At 38.2% G+C, this 16,809-nt stretch overlaps 1 pseudogene; it reads right to left on the reverse strand.

Moving 5' to 3' along the window:
- The window catches only part of LOC127428216 (protein NDRG3-like), a 74,900-nt pseudogene that overhangs the window by 36,373 nt on the left and 21,718 nt on the right, over nt 1–16,809 (reverse strand).

Consider the following 16,809-nt stretch of genomic DNA (forward strand, 5'->3'; position numbering starts at 1 on the left):
AAAAGAAAAAGAAAATGCTATTTTTAAGGCTGGTCCTGCTATTGCTTATACACATTCTCGAGCTGACTGTCAGGCAATGTCTGTATCTAAAATGTAATTGTATCTTTTACCTGTAAGGTGGGACTTCCTTTTCTACATCTGCCATATTGGGCGTTCCAATTTCTCCCATTTATTTAATACAAGTGCTCTGTCTTGAGCTAAATAGTCTCAATAGCTAAATAGCTAAAACTCAGTACTGTATGTGTGGGCATGTGTATAGAGGTCTGCTCAGTAAGGAATACTAAAATCTCAATATGATGTAGACTAGGTCATGCCTGAGTCTGAGCATGCTCACTAAACCACCTGCAGGCACTATATTTAGCACATATTAGACGCAAGCACTGAAAGAGGTAGACATGATTAACCAAGGACTTTTACCACATTGCTACAGGGACATAAAAAAACCATTGGCTTAAAATAAATCAGCTATCAAATCATGAATGATGTACCCTATATACTGTATTTCAAGAAGATGTTAACCAACATCCTATCATCCATTAACCGTTAGAATGCTTAATAATCAATGTAAATCCTCAGCCTGCTCTCATTAATATATGTAGCTATTTGTAAGTTAATATTTAAGTAACATTTAAACATACATGTTTTTACGTTTGAATAGACACTAAAACATGGATGTTTGAAAGCATCTAAAACGTACAATTTTTTACGTATTTACAGCTTTAGAAGTGTAAAATATTGACGGATCCATGACAACTATATTTTAATACACAAATCGATTATAAATTTGTACATTTTTACTGTTTTATAGATATTTTAGATCCCTTAACCCTACTCCAACCTCTATACATAATCACATTTCAACAATATAAAAACATTTAACAAGTAGACTAATGTACAGTAGGAATCATTTTTGTTACAATATATTAATTTATATATATTTTACAGCCGCTTATCCCACACATGCTCCTAAACCTAACCATAACCATTTATAAGCATATAAAACACGTAACAGGCAGATAAATTTAATCACAATAATTTATTCAGAAAAATGGAAACATTCAGTACAAAAGTAGCCCAAAGGGCGATGCTCTGCATCTGATGTGCTCCCTGACGGCATACAATAGCTTTGTGTGAGGTGGAGAGTAGAATTTATATTATCAATCACTGTAAATCTTCTCCTGATGCACTCCATAACGGCGCTGTCATTTCTCATTCAAACATATACATCGCAGCATATGGCATGTCGCAAATGGTCACTTGAGAGCCAATGAGCATTCAACATCACCGCCGTAAAACCACTGGTCATAATGTTTGTGGCGGCAATTTTTAAATTATGAAAACAAAACCAATACGGGTTGACAGTTACAGCGGGTGTGACGGCGCCGCTGCAGATGGAGATGGACATTGTTCAATAAAAGGCTTGAATTTGGGTCTGTTCTTCACAGAAAGCAGTCTGAAGATTGGGATTATAGCTAACAAATGTATGGATTAATTTTATTTTTGTTTTAAGGTGATTTTTGTGGATTATTTTGTTTTTTGGCATATTCTGAAAACTCCTTTTGTGTCTCATGGAAAACAAAAATAAAATAAAATGCTTAATAAATGATTAAACGGGGGCCTGGGTAGCTCAGTGAGTATTGACGCTGACTAACACCCCTGGAGTCGTGAGTTCGAATCCAGGGTGTGCCGAGTCCAGCCAGGTCTCCTAAGCAACCAAATTGGCCCGGTTGCTAGGGAGGGTAGAGTCATATGGGGTAACCTCCTCGTGGTCGCGATTAGGGGTTCTCGCTCTCAATGGGGCGCGTGGTAAATTGTGCGTGGATCGTGGAGAGTAGCATGAGCCTCCACATGCTGTGAGTCTCCGCGGTGTCATGCACAACGAGCCACGTGATAAAATGCGCGGATTGACTATCTCAGAAGCAGAGGCAACTGAGACTTGTAGTAACCGTGCCACCACAAGGACCAAGTGAGCAGTGGGAAATGGGCATGCCATATTGGGGAGAAAATTATTTTTTTTAAATGATTAAACGAATACAGAGTTTTTATTAATTTTAACATTTTAAAGGTTAATCTTGGTTAAAGTGATATAATCCTTTAAAACGTTGTATAGGGCAGCAGAAATCACACAGAACTGAATTAAACCATTTAAATGTCATATTATAATGTCAACTGCATTAAATAAATGTAATAGCATTTAACTAATCTCATTTATTATAAGTTAAATGTAATTAACTGATTAACTCTATGAATTATTCAATATTAATAAATTCAAATAGTACACATAAACATTTGTAAATTTCTATAGGTGTTAATACGTAAAATGATGTTTAGATGCTGTCAATACGGCAATATTGTACATTTATGCAAACGTAAGAGAATGTACGTTTGCTAGAACCAAACTTTACATAAGAGTACATAAGAATTCTCATGAGATCATGTTGGAATACTCCTGATATGCTTCCAAGGACAGTACAGGAAGATACAGAACATTAAATGTGCAGAGTAACTTTCCAAATAACAATGTACATAGCAAACAACTTCTCTGAAATTGATTTATTCCAAGCAAATAAAATCAGTCCATTCATCCACCTTATTCTCAGATTGTGTGAGCGCCACACACACACATACGTTGGTGCGGCTATCCTTATGATGACTCTCCATAGACATAATTATTTTATACTGTACGAACTATAGATTCTATCCCCTGACCCTACCCCTAAACCTAACCCTCACAAAAAATAGTGGGGACACTAGATATGTCCTCATAAATCACATTTATAGCATAATACCCTTGTAATTACCAGTTTGTAACCTAAAAAAACTTCCTCGTAAACAACCCAATCCCGCCCACACACACACACACATACTAAATTTCATCAAAGCACAGATTTAACATATTCATATCCTTCAGTATAATAAACTATTATACTATTTTTTTAAATAACATCTTTGATTTCAAAATATGAAGGTTGAACTTTATACCCCAAAATACATCACGCCACCTGTTAGCACTGTTAGCACAGGCAAACCTCTGATGATTTTTCCACTAATGAAATATTTGTAGGATAAAGCTCAGTCTTACCTGACAGTCAAAGTCTTGAAAATTCTGAGAGTTCTGTAGGAGAAAGAGATGACATTTTCTTATTATATATTTACTGATTTACAAAAAAGAAAGAAACAAAAGAAAAAAGTCTAACAATCTTAAATATATCAATGTTTCCTCTCCCCAGCTTCTGCTGCTCTTTATGTTGGTACCACTAGATGGAGTGCGAGGTCAATGAGTCTCTTTTCTTCAATCATTTATGTTCAGTATTCATGTACAGTAGAATCAAGTCCAAAGAAGCAGCTGATTTCTGCACAGCGCTAATGAATCTTATGACATTTATGAGTCTATTTGTAGTGTTTTTGCCTTGGATGCTGTGTGGCAAAGATGATGGGCTTTTTCTATTCCTACCCTTCCCATTTTCCTGCTTTCCTTTTTTTTTTTTTCTTGTTCAAACCATTTTAGCAATATTCCACCCCATTATCCCCTCTCCACTTGTTTTCTCTTGCGACAGTAACTCCTGCATGAATTATTCAGTTTGATGAAGTGAGGACTGGCAAAGTGGCAGAGAGGTGCCCTGCTTCAGATACAAGGAATCACAGATATCTCTTACACAAGAAAGCATGCAGGGAAACAGTGTGAGAGAGTATTTTCATGTGGAATGGATGTGTAATATGTCAGTAGTGTGACTTGGCATGTGCACGTGAGCAACACTGTGCATTATGCTGCCTTCATGTGCTATCGGAATTATTGTAAATACGAGTTTCCTACTCGGAAGTTGCACATTAAGACCCATCAAATTGCCTTGTTAGCACTTGCCGTTTCGGTCAAAAACATCTACTTATATCAGTAACCATTCGATGCATATTATACATTTTCACACAGAGAAATTAGCATGTATTTGACCAAAATTCCATTATCGTCAGCAAGCTGACAGACTAACATGTATTACAGTATCAAAATAAGAGCTCCCCAAGAAACATGCAAGAATGAACCCGGCATCCTCAATGTTTTCTACTCTTTCCAACAACAAAGCTCTTGACTAGTAATTACGACTTCAGAAGTGGGAAGTAGGATCGTTTTGATAGCATGTAAAGGCAGCATTACTTGTCTTAGATCTTGCTCCGGGTGCAGGTATACATATATGTAAAAAGAGGACTGCACATATGTGCGTGTTAGAGAAAAAGATTGTGTGCTTGTCATGCAAAGTTGACCCAAATGTTAGTAATAGCAGAAATTAGCAATGGTGTTTGTCATCTTGTTAGTAAGCTGCTTGTCTATTGTGTACAGTGGGGTCCAAAAGTCTGAGGAAACTAGTGAAAATTAGTGAAAAAACAAATATATATATATTTCAAAAAGAAAAATGGACATGAATTTTTGAGAATTTGTTAGTATTTGGTATGTCCCATTTATGACAGTAGGCACTCAAACTGGTTTTGCAAAACCTGATGATCCATGTAAAGGCCTTTTCACACCAAAGGCAACGTGATTATGAGAGGCGAATCGCCGATGAATGGCCCTTGCACATCGAAAGCGACGCGAATGACCGCCGTTATCTCATTCAAGCGTTTACAATAGGTGGCGCTAATCAACAAGCAATTTTACCCCGGTACGGTAGGTGGCGTTAAGCACCTTTCAGCTGGCAGTATTATCATGTTTATACAGAACGAGGGTTATTAAAAAAATAGAGTGTGAAAAATATTAACGGTTAAAACATGTTAGAATTTGAATTAAGAGTGATTATATGCCACTGCCACACATGTATGTTAAGTAAAAAATTTGAATCACTGTGTAATGCACACATATAATGACTGCTGTAACAGATGTTGTCAATTTGAACTATACTGACTGTATCTAATTGCATGTGTATCTAAATTTGCTCAGAACATTTTGCTAACTAAACGTGACTGCATTTAAATGCTCAAAGAGTCTGTACAATGCAAGAAATACAGCACCTCACCCAAACCATCATCAGTCTGACCCATTATTAGATACTTTAATACCTGCTAACTACAGCTGTTAACGACAATTAACAATTGCACAGAAATAACGATTTTGAGGAGACACTACCACAATTTTTATTATACAAAGGCATTTTAAAGTCATACAATGCACTGCAAGTCACAGCATTCATTTTATCAATATTTGGCGAATAAAAACACTTAATATCCGTACAGTTGTTTATTAATAAAGGTGATACAAAGGCCGCGATATATGTTATACAGTGTTGGGTGTAATGCATTACTAATTAATTACTGTAAATTACTTTTTCATTGAAAAAGTAAAGTAAGGGATTACTCTTAATTATTCAGTAATTTAATTACAGTTACTTCTGATGTAATTTTGTTAAATACTGTATAGACTATAGAACAATTCTATATAAAACAATAGTGAATTTAAAATCGAAATTTAACGTCTAATGTTAAAATTTATTTTTTCTAACTTAATGCAGCCCCCTTAAATTCTTTGGCCAGTTCATGAATAATTTAGTTGATTTTATATGATTTATTTGAAAGAATTAAAAGAACATTTTCATGTCTATCATTGTATTTTTCATCTGGTTGAGGTTGATAAGGATTTTAGAAAGTAATTAGTAATAAGTAATGCAATTACTTTTCAGACAGAGTAATTAGTACAGTAATCTAATTACACTGTAGATGATGTAATTAGTAGTTAGTAATTAATTACTTTTTTAGAGTAACTTACCCAAAACTGATGCTATACATTAAGATTAAATGCCAAGGAATACATTATGAAGACAATGCATGTAAGATCAGAGTTTTTTAAAGGGGATGCAAGGCAATGATGCTGCAATATAATTTACGTTAAGAGAACACATAGGAGATTTTTTTTTCTTCTGCTTTTAAGGCATTTGATGCAATTTAAATACACGTCCTCACAGCTGGTTCAGGATTTCCTCAGGAGTTCCTTTAGCGTTTAATGTTGGTGGTCAAAAATAGCTTTCTGTGCTTTAGCGCCACCTGTTCCCTGGTTTTGGGAACTGCAGCAGCTCCTGACGTGATTCACATCTCAAATTTTATTGGTCAGAGTGCTTCTTCGCCAGGCGAAGACATTTTTTTTTTACACACTCACCATAAAAAAAGCTTCGCTTTGTTGGCACGCGATTCGGTGCAAATGTCCGTTCCAGGTGTTAAGGGCTTGTTAGGAATCCATTGTTTCCGTAACAAATGTTAATCGTGGCGAGAAATCGCGGCGAAGGTTTGCGTTTGGTGTGAAAAGGCCTTTATCTAGCATGTTTTGAGAATGTTTCAAAGAGCATCTTGTGTGCTTCAGTGGAAGAAAGAAAATCTGACCTTTTGTACAAAGCAGTTAACACGGTCAATGTAACAAATTTGCTTACATTTGATTAATGACCTAGAAAATGTGCAGAATCTTAAGTCGTTCTTTTTCTTTTTACGTCAACTTTTATGTCAACATTCTTTCAAAATTCTAAAACTTTCTGTTTATTTCCGAGTTAAAATAATATATTTTTTTAAATGGTCTCAAAATTTTGGACCCCACTGTAGGATATCTGTATGCAAACTTGCAAGTGTGAATGTCTGTTTTTGTGTCTGTGTGTGTCCGAGTGGGATGTTTATGATAGTGTTTATCGCACTTTATAGGTCAGCAGAGGTTTGATCTCGGTCAGCTGAACGTCTTGAAGGTCATCCATCACTGTGATTGTCTGCACTGCAAAGAGGAACAGCGAAATAAGCACATTCATGAAACACACACCACATGATCAACACTATTTCAGTAATGTTTTACAATAAGGTTTTATTAGTTAACACAATAGTTAACATGAACTAACAATGAACAATACTTTTATAGCATTTACTAATCTTGGTCAAGTCAATTTTATTTCTATACTGCTTTTCACAATATATATTGTTTCAAAGGAGCTTTACAGAAAATCATGACTTGATGTTTTTTAGTCCCCAGTGAGCAAGCCAAGTTCTACATACTGGTATACTAATATTTAAATTTTTTCCATTATATGTTAACTGTTATAACTTGTATTTGTTAACATTATTTAATACATTATGAACTGACATGAACTAACAGTGAACATTAGTATTGGCCTTTTTATAATAAACATGAACCAAATTTTTTTTTGTTTTCATTGTTAGTTCATGATAACTAATGCATTAAAGGTGCTGTAAGCTATTTTTTTCATCGAAAAGTATGCAAAAAATGCTAATATATATATACATACATACATACATACATATATATATATATATATATATATATATCAGAATCAGAATGAGCTTTATTGCCAAGTATGCTTACACATACACGGAATTTGTCTTGGTGACAGGAGATTCCAGTGTACAACAATACAAAAACAGCAGCAAGACATAGATAATAATAAAAAATAAAAAATAATTATACACATACGTACATACACACACAGACACACTCATACATACATACATACACATATTATGTGCAAATCTAATACAAATCTGTTATCTGTTATGTACAGTGCAACATACAAATCTGTTATGTACAGTGCAAATTTTTTTTGTTTGTTTTTTTTTAGAGGAATGAAATGGCAGAAGAGGTTGGATGTGTTGGATAAATATAAAAAAGACTAAACTGTGTATTGCACATAATTATTGCTCAATGGGGCAATTTAACTGTTCATGAGATGGATAGCCTGAGGGAAAAAAACTGTTCCTGTGCCTGACAGTTCTGGTGCTCAGTGCTCTGAAGCGTCGGCCAGAAGGCAACAGTTCAAAAAGGTAATGGGCCAGTGAGTGGGGTCCAGAGTGATTTTTCCAGTTTTTTTCCTCACTCTGGAAGTGTATAGTTCTTGAAGGGGGTCAGGGGGCAACCAATAATCCTCTCAGCAGTCCGAACTGTCCTTTGGAGTCTTCTGATGTCTGATTTCATAGCTGAACCAAACCAGACAGTTATTGAAGTGCAGAGGACAGACTCAATGACTGCTGAGTAGAACCGTATCAGCAGCGCCTGTGGCAGGTTGAACTTCCTCAGCTGGCGAAGGAAGTACAACCTCTGCTGGGCCTTTTCCCACAATGGAGTCAATGTGTGTCTCCCACTTCAGGTCCTGTGAGATGGTAGTGCCCAGGAACCTGAATGACTCCACTGCTGCCACAGTGCTGTTTAGAATGGTGAGGGGGGACAGTGTTGGGGTGTTCCTCCTAAAGTCCACAGTCATCTCCACCGTTTTGAGCGTGTTCAGCTCTAGGTTGTTTTGACTGCACCAGACAGCCAGCTGTTCAACCTCCCTTCTGTATGCAGACTCATCGTCATCTCATCTCTGTAAAGACCAGCGAGTCTATCTGTGCGAGTCCACCGAGCAAGGACACCGACAAGGCGCCACTCACCATAGCACTTAAGTATCTTTTAATTTTATCTCTTGTCTTATTTTCTTTCTATATACTAACATGTCTACTTCACGAATAACACATGCCTTCAAGCACATCCCTGTTATCTGTTACAGACCGTTTACACGATATCGATGCAAGACCAAACGCAACCCACACAACCTACAACCACTTTGCACTTCAGCACCTGCTCCGTTCTCTGTCTCAGTGGAACTCTGGAACTGCCAGTCAGCTGTGAACAAAGCTTACTTCATTCCAGCCTTTGCCACACAGTCCACCCTCAGCATCCTCGCACTGACAGAAACATGGATACGTCCAGAGGATACAGCAAAACCTGCTGCTCTCTCCAACAACTTTTCCTTCTCTCACACCCCTCGACACACCGGTAGGGGTGGGGGAACAGGTTTGCTCATTCATAACAATTAGACTTTTTCACCACACTCTTCACTATGTAACAATACTAGTTTTGAATTCCATGCTATTACTACAATGCAACCCACAAAAATACATGTTGTTGTCATCTTTCGCCCTCCAGGTCAGCTGACAAACTTTCTTGAGGAGTTGGATGTCCTACTGTCCTCCTTGCCGGAGGATGGTAGGCCACTTGTGGTTCTTGGTGATTTCAACATACACCAAGACAAGCCCCAGGCCACAGAAATGAATACTCTTCTGGCCTCATTTGAATTGGAAAGACTACACACCACAGCAACTCATAGATCGGGCAACCAGCTGGACCTCATTTTTACACGTAACTGTACCAACTCAAATATTCTTGTTACTCCTCTACATGTGTCTGATCACTACTTTGTTCAATTCAACATGACTCTCCCATCTACATTAAAACAGACTCCACCTTTGGTTTCCTTTCGCTGTAACCTCTGTTCTCTTTCACCCTCACGCCTTTCCACTGTTGTCTCTACCTCTCTTCCCACACTAAATGTATTTTCCACGCTTGATGTAAACACTGCCACAGACACACTAAGCTCTACTTTAACAACCTTTCTAGACAACATCTTTCCTATCTCCTCTAGGCCAGCACGTACTACACCACCCAGCCCCTGGCTGTCTGATGTCCTTCGTGAACATCGGACTGACCTCAGGGCAGCTGAGAGGAAATGGTGGAAATCTAAAGATCCAGCAGATCTAGGTAAATATCAGTCTCTGCTTGCAACTTTTTCAGATAATAGGCAAAAACCTCCTATTGCCAGAACAAGATCAACAGCACCACAGACACTCGCAGCATTCAACACACTTCTCTGCCCTCTCCCTCCACCACCTGACACACCACCTGATACATTCTCGGCACCACACCCTGTCAAACACCTGTCCTCTGTATGCAACTCTTCTGTCTCTATGTTCTCTCCTCTGACTGATACTGAGGTCTCTAAACTCCTCCTCTCCAACCACCCCACCACCAGTTCCCTTGACCCCATTCCTTCTCACCTTCTCCAGGCCATCTCTCCGTCCATCCTACCTGCACTCACAAACATAATTAACACATCTCTACTTACAGGCACTTTTCCCACTACATTTAAGCAGGCTCAAGTAACCCCGGTGCTGAAGAAACCCGCACTTAACCCCACACAAATAGAACACTACAGACCAGTCTCTCTCATCCCATTCATGGCAAACACACTTGAAAGAGCAGTTTTCAATCAAATCTCTGCCTATCTCTCACAGAACAAGCTGCTAGATGACAATCAGTCAGGCTTCAAAAGTGGACACTCCACTGAGACTGCCCTGCTGTCTGTCACTGAGTCGCTGAGACAGGCGAAAGCTGAATCGAGATCATCCTTCCTGATTCTGCTGGACCTTTCTTCAGCCTTTGACACAGTCAACCATCAGATCTTACTCTCTACCCTCTCCTCGCTGGGCATCACAGGAACTGTGCTTGACTGGTTTAATTCCTATCTCTCAGGTAGGTCCTTCAAGGTAGCCTGGAGAGGTGAGGTATCCAAGCCACATCAGCTACTTACTGGGGTACCTCAGGGATCAGTGCTTGGGCCACTTCTCTTCTCTATATACACAACATCACTGGGGCCCATCATTCAGGCACATGGTTTCTCTTACCACTGCTATGCTGATGACATGCAACTCTACTTGTCTTTCCAGCCCAACGACACCACAGTGACTGCTCGAATCTCTGCCTGCCTGGCAGACATCTCGGCCTGGATGAAGGAACACCACCTGCAACTCAACCCAGCCAAGACTGAACTCCTTGTCTTTCCAGCCAACCCTGCTGTTGAACACAACATCACTGTGCAGCTGGGTGCAACTACAGTAACGCCTTCTAAAACGGTCAGAAATCTACCCATCGACAACAGACTAAATTTCACAGACCACATCTCAAAGACCGCAAGATCATGTAGATTTACACTCTACAATATCTGGAAGATAAGACCCTTCCTCTCTGAACATGCCACACATCTGCTTGTCCAGTCATAACTAGACTGGACTACTGTAACGCTCTCACTGCAGGCCTCCCTGCATGTGCAATTAGACCCCTGCAAATGATCCAGAATGCAGCTGCACATCTGGTCTTTAATGAACCAAAGAGTGCGCATGTTACACCACTCCTTGTCTCTCTCCACTGGCTGCCGGTTGATGCACGTATCAAATTCAAGGCTCTGATGCTGGCATACAGAACTGTCACTGGGTCTGCTCCAGCATAACTAGAATAATTTATGCAGAGCCCACTAGAAGCCTGCAGTCGGCTAAGGAATGTTGCCTTGTTGTACCAACACAAAGAGGCACCAAAACACTTTCCGGGACTTTCAGGTTCATCATACCACGATGGTGGAATGACCTTCCCAACTCCATCCATGAAGCTGACTCACTCTCTGTCTTCAAAAAACAACTAAAAACACATATTTTCCATGAGCACTTAACCAGTCATTAATAAAAATATTTAAAAAATAATAATACTATAAATACTATTCTGATGCTAGTGAAACTTTGTAGTATGGCACTTTTCATACCACTGTCTCCTTAAGATGATTCACTTTTGTTTTCCTCTTTTGTAAGTCGCTTTGGATAAAAGCGTCTGCCAAATGAATAAATGTAAACGTAAATGTACAGTCCTTACTACTGGCTTGGTCGATTTTAATTTCTGCCTGTAGGTTGGAAGAAGATGAACCAGACAGTGATCAGAGAGTCCCAAAGCTGATCTAGGGACAGAGCAATATGCATCCTTTATTGTTGTGTAACAATGATCCAGTAAGTTCCTGTCTCTGGTGGTGCATGTAATGTGCTGTTTGTATTTGGGCAGTTCACGTGTGAGATTTTCTTTGTTAAAATCCCCAAGAATAATAATAACTGAGTCCGGGTATTGTTGTTCTGTGTCTGTGATTTGATCAGTCAGCTGTTGCAGTGCTGCGTTCACACACGCGTTTCACGCAATATACACACTCACCAAAATAAATGAGGAAAACTCCCCAGTGGCGAGTAGAACGGCTTACAGTTAATAAAGAGCGCTTCCTAATTAGGACAGCACATCCTCTTTAATGTTGTTACATCTGTACACCAACTTTCATTGATGTAAAAGCATGTTCCACCGCCTCTCGTTTTCCCCGTTAACTCTGCGATGCGATCTGCTCTGAACAGCTGAAAGCCCGGCAGATGTAACGCGCTGTCCGGAATGGCTTCACTCAGCCAGGTTTCTGTGAAGCACAAGGCAGCAGAGTTTGAAAAGTCCTTGTTTGTACGGGTGAGGAGATGTAGTTCGTCCGTTTTGTTAGTAAGAGAGCGGAGATTTGCTAGATGAATGCTCGGCAGCATTGTTCGAAAGCCGCACCAACGGAGCTTGACCAGCGCACCTGCTTGTCTCTCTCGCCTGCATCTCATAGTGCGTTTAAACAACAAAGCTACGCCTCTGACTAAAATGTCCAGCAAAACGTCTGAATATTCAAAAACCGGGAAAAGGTTGTCTGGTATATGCTGCCGAATGTTCAGCAGTTCGTCCCTGGTAAAACTGACTGGAAAAATATTACTAAACACAGGACAAACAAACAAAAACAACAAAAGAACTGAAGAGCTACACACTGAGGCGCCATCTTGATGATCTATCTATCTATCTATCTATATATATATATATTATATATACACTATATGGCCAAAAGTTTGTGGACACCACATGTGCTTGATGAACATTTGATTTCAAAACCTTAGGCATCAATTTCCCCCTTTGCTGTAATAACAGCTTCCACTCTTTTGGGAAGGCTTTCCACTCTACTGTATGTAGTAACATTGCTGCAGGAATTTGCACTCATTCAGACACAAGGCTATCAGTGAGGTCAGGAACTGATGTTGGTCGATGGGGCCTGACTTACAGTTGCTGTTCCAGTTCACCCCAAAAGTGATCAGTGGGGTTCAGGTCTGGGCTTTGTGCTGGCCAGTCAATTTCTTCCACGCCAGACACAGTAAACCATTTCTTTATGGACCTCACTTTGTTCACAGGGGTATTGTCATGCTGGAACAGAAAAGGGCTATCCCCAAACAACTGGTGCAAATTTGGAAGCACACAAAGCCCAAGCCATTACATAAAGAAACATTAAGGTTTTTCTTTACTGGATTTAATGGAGTAACTAAATTCGTTAATTAGAAGGGGGTGTCCACAAACTTTTGGCCATATAGTGTATATATATTTATATATGAGATCAAACTTTTGACACTTAGGACACTTGAGGGATTTGTACACAACTATTACACAAGGTGGATACATTTATTGATGCTCAAGAAGACAACACACTACTATATGCATACTATATGTAATTATCTGTAATGTAGATTCTGAAGAGCAGTACTAAATAAAAAAAATAAAAATCTTTTATCTCTTATATTTGTATAAATTATGGAAGGGGTGTGAACATTTTTTAGACAACAGGGAATGCAAACTTATCTTCTCAACTATATATACTGTTTATTAAACCTTCGATTAATGGGTTATCAGCTGTATATTTTGTTTCTGAACAGCAATCTAAATCGAGCAATTCTGTGATTTGGTGACTAAAAACAGCCATTTGGCTCCTTAATGTTTCAGTTTAGGAGCCAATGGCACCTAAGTAATTTTTTTTGTCTGGAGCCCTGATAAATGTGTCATAATGTGTAATACATACAGAAAATATCTGTCATCACATTTAAGTCAATACAGAGCCCCTGTGTAGGAACATTTGCTAAAACGAGGCTTGTTTTAAGCTATTAAAGTCTATGGCCTATGATGACGTGCTTGAAAATGTTCTAATCATTTCCTGCCTCGTAATCAAGCATTAGTGCAGTCTTTGTTTTTAATTAACCTGGCAACCTGAGATTGGACATCAGCACAGAACAGCCTTTAGTTCAACACTCTCAGTAAACAGTAATAAAGGGAATGTCTCTACAATTGAATCTGCTGTTTTTCTGTTGCCTTGGGAACAGCAGTGTTTTGATGAAAGGGTTCAGTCTACTGGCTTATTCATAAATGTTGCATGTTTCTGGTCTCCTTTTGCTGACGGTATGGCGATTAACATTCTGAAGGTTGAGTGGTAAACAAACGTACAGAATGTGTTTAGAGGATCAGTTATTTTTTTAATTTTTCCAGTTAGATCACTTCCCTTTGGGCATTCCCTGTATTCATAGGAAAGGCTGAAGCAGGAATGATAATGCAAATTATACCTTGTTTGCCCAGACTGCTAATAAGAGACTATGCAAATTAAGCCCCGCCTTACGAATCCTTCAATGTCTACCCAAGGTGAGACTAACAGAAAACATTTATTTATTTAGTCAGATTATTGTCTTACAGGGATAGTTCACCCAAAAATGAAAATGATGATCATTTACTCAGCCTCATGTTGTTGTAAACCCATATGTCTTTCTCTAACATTAATTTTCATTGCATCTTTTTCCATACGGTGAAAATAAATAGTGACTGCGGCTAACATTCTGCCTAACATATTTTGTGTTCTACTAAGAACAGAAAGTAAGTACAGGTTTGGAACAACATGAGTGTGAGTAAATGATGACAGAAGTTTCATTTTTGGGTGAACTATCCCTTTAAAGCTTTAATGCATTGATCGAGTGTTTAGTGACCGGGGACCTCATTCCACCCCCTGTACTTCCATTTTTTGGAGTTATGCCCACACCTCTTTAGTATTCCTCAAGTTTTCTTGTCTGAATAGTGTAACAAAAAAATGACAAAATTGCAAACAATGTATTTTTATAACTGCTTGATTACCAAAAGTGTATAGGGTCATTAAAAGACCGAGATACGTCATAGTGTCATTTGTGAGTGTGTGTGTGTGTGTGTGTGTGTGTGTGCTTCCATAAATCATGTTTCTGATTATTTCATATCTATATAAGTTTACCATCACAGGATATTTATTTCTTTGTTTATTACAAGACAAACGAGTACTATAGTCATACAAAATGTCATGTTGATTTTCTGTGTGACAATGGTGAATTATCAATATTCCATATGCATGTACAAATACATATTATACATGCTATTTCTTACTCAAGGTGGCACTGTTGTATCAGTGGTTGGCTTGATTTATATTTGAAATTGCTATTTGATGAAGAAACAACATGGAAGTAAACTATAGCAAGTGTAACACGTGAACAGTATGACTTGGCTTTTGTCATTTGGGTGTACTACTGAAATTATGTAAGTTGTGCATCTATCTAGACTCAGAAAGTGCCTGGGAAAATACATATGTGTAGCTCAATATGTGTTTGACAGCTAGTTGCATCTCATGAAATTTTAGAAAGTAATGAATCCTGTTCTATATTTGTTGCATCATCACTTTGATATAAGAAAAATAAAACATCAAAATATATCAGAATATATTCTATTGTATTATTTTCTAATTGTCTTAAATTTGAAAAATTTGACACTATCTGGGCATTTTGTTGATCCATTTGTGATAGATATAAGTGCCGGGTCGCTAAAGAACCGAGTTTGTAATAATGTTTGGTGAAATACCCATGCATATAAGGGTTAAACAGGACTGGTCTCATTACTGATGTGTCAAAATGCAGAATACTGTGATTCTTTGATGTTCCCTATAAATGAGGGCTCTACAGAGATCTGCTGAGCTAATGCTGTAAAGTGGAATGACATGCTGACAAGGTTTAACCCAATCCCACCAGCCTCATCTGTCAACTGTCACAGTCATTCTAACCTGACCTTGGGATCATGGGCCCAAACGTGATTGGATGCTTTGATTGTGACATACATTCAATGAACCAATCTGTGAGAACCACCATCGCTAGAGCCAGATGTGACCTGATGACATGAAACTTACAAGGTTCCTAAACTTCCCACACGATTTGACTAATGAATTTTCATGATTTTTCCGTCATTCATGAATATTGAATTTCTAAGGATTTTAGTGAATACTAAGGATTAAAAAAAATATATTTTTATAGAAATTGCACTTAAAAAGAGCACTTAAACAATCTCTATCAGGTTAAATATTTTAGAGCACAGGAGAACTAGGGAAATGTATATTCACTATAGAAATTTACATGACTTTTTAAGATTTTTCTAATTTTTTTAGCCCTGGAAATCCGAATTTCATGATAATGGGAACCCTAAATTTAGGGTTCCCATGATTAAGGTCAATGAAATACAATGGCAGCAAAACAAATGTTCAAAGATGTTTAAAAAGGGCAAAGATCAAACTGTAATCATGGCCTCTGACTGTAATCCCAACACAAATCTGAAGGGGTCAGGCTAGAATTATCAAGCAGATTCACATGTTTTTGAACACGCTGCTCCGCCAAGATCAATCTCAAGATTTGATATTTGCACAATTAGACTTGCTTCACTAACCTAAGTTAACATCCTATCCAAGCTATCATTTGCAATCAATGTCATATTCAGTCTCTGCCCACTCTAGTTATACATTCAGTGGAGTGTGAAACTGTTGCCATGGAGACTAAAAGGGCTGATGTTTATTTTCAGAGAGGGATCCCAAAGGGACAAGCAGAAGTAATGTAGACTCAGAACAATCGTCTGAAAATAAAGCTGAGACAACATCTAACTTTCAGTCACCAGAGTTCTACATATATTCTATTCCTCACATTACATCAACACCTTCTCTGATGATAGATTTGAGATCTTGTTAAAATCCAGGGCAAAAGTCCTGATTCATCATCTTCCCATGTGTATTGTATAACTATGCTTTCAGAAGAAATGTGACTCACAAAAACACATCCTGGGGCTCCTTTATCCTATTTCACATTTTCGTGAAATGTCCATATACTCCACTACTTAGAGAGAAAAGCACACAACAGAAAAATTATAAGAGCTTGGATTGACCATGCTTTTTAAAAAATAATTGAATAAAGTGTATGGATAAATTGTTTACGGGAGAAAAGCTCAGAAAATCTAAGAGTAATCATGACATGGACTCTTGTTCATTGGTCTTCTAATCT

The sequence above is a fragment of the Myxocyprinus asiaticus genome, chromosome 37 (genome assembly GCF_019703515.2).
Source record: "Myxocyprinus asiaticus isolate MX2 ecotype Aquarium Trade chromosome 37, UBuf_Myxa_2, whole genome shotgun sequence".
In the NCBI taxonomy this organism is placed as follows: Eukaryota; Metazoa; Chordata; class Actinopteri; order Cypriniformes; family Catostomidae; genus Myxocyprinus; species Myxocyprinus asiaticus.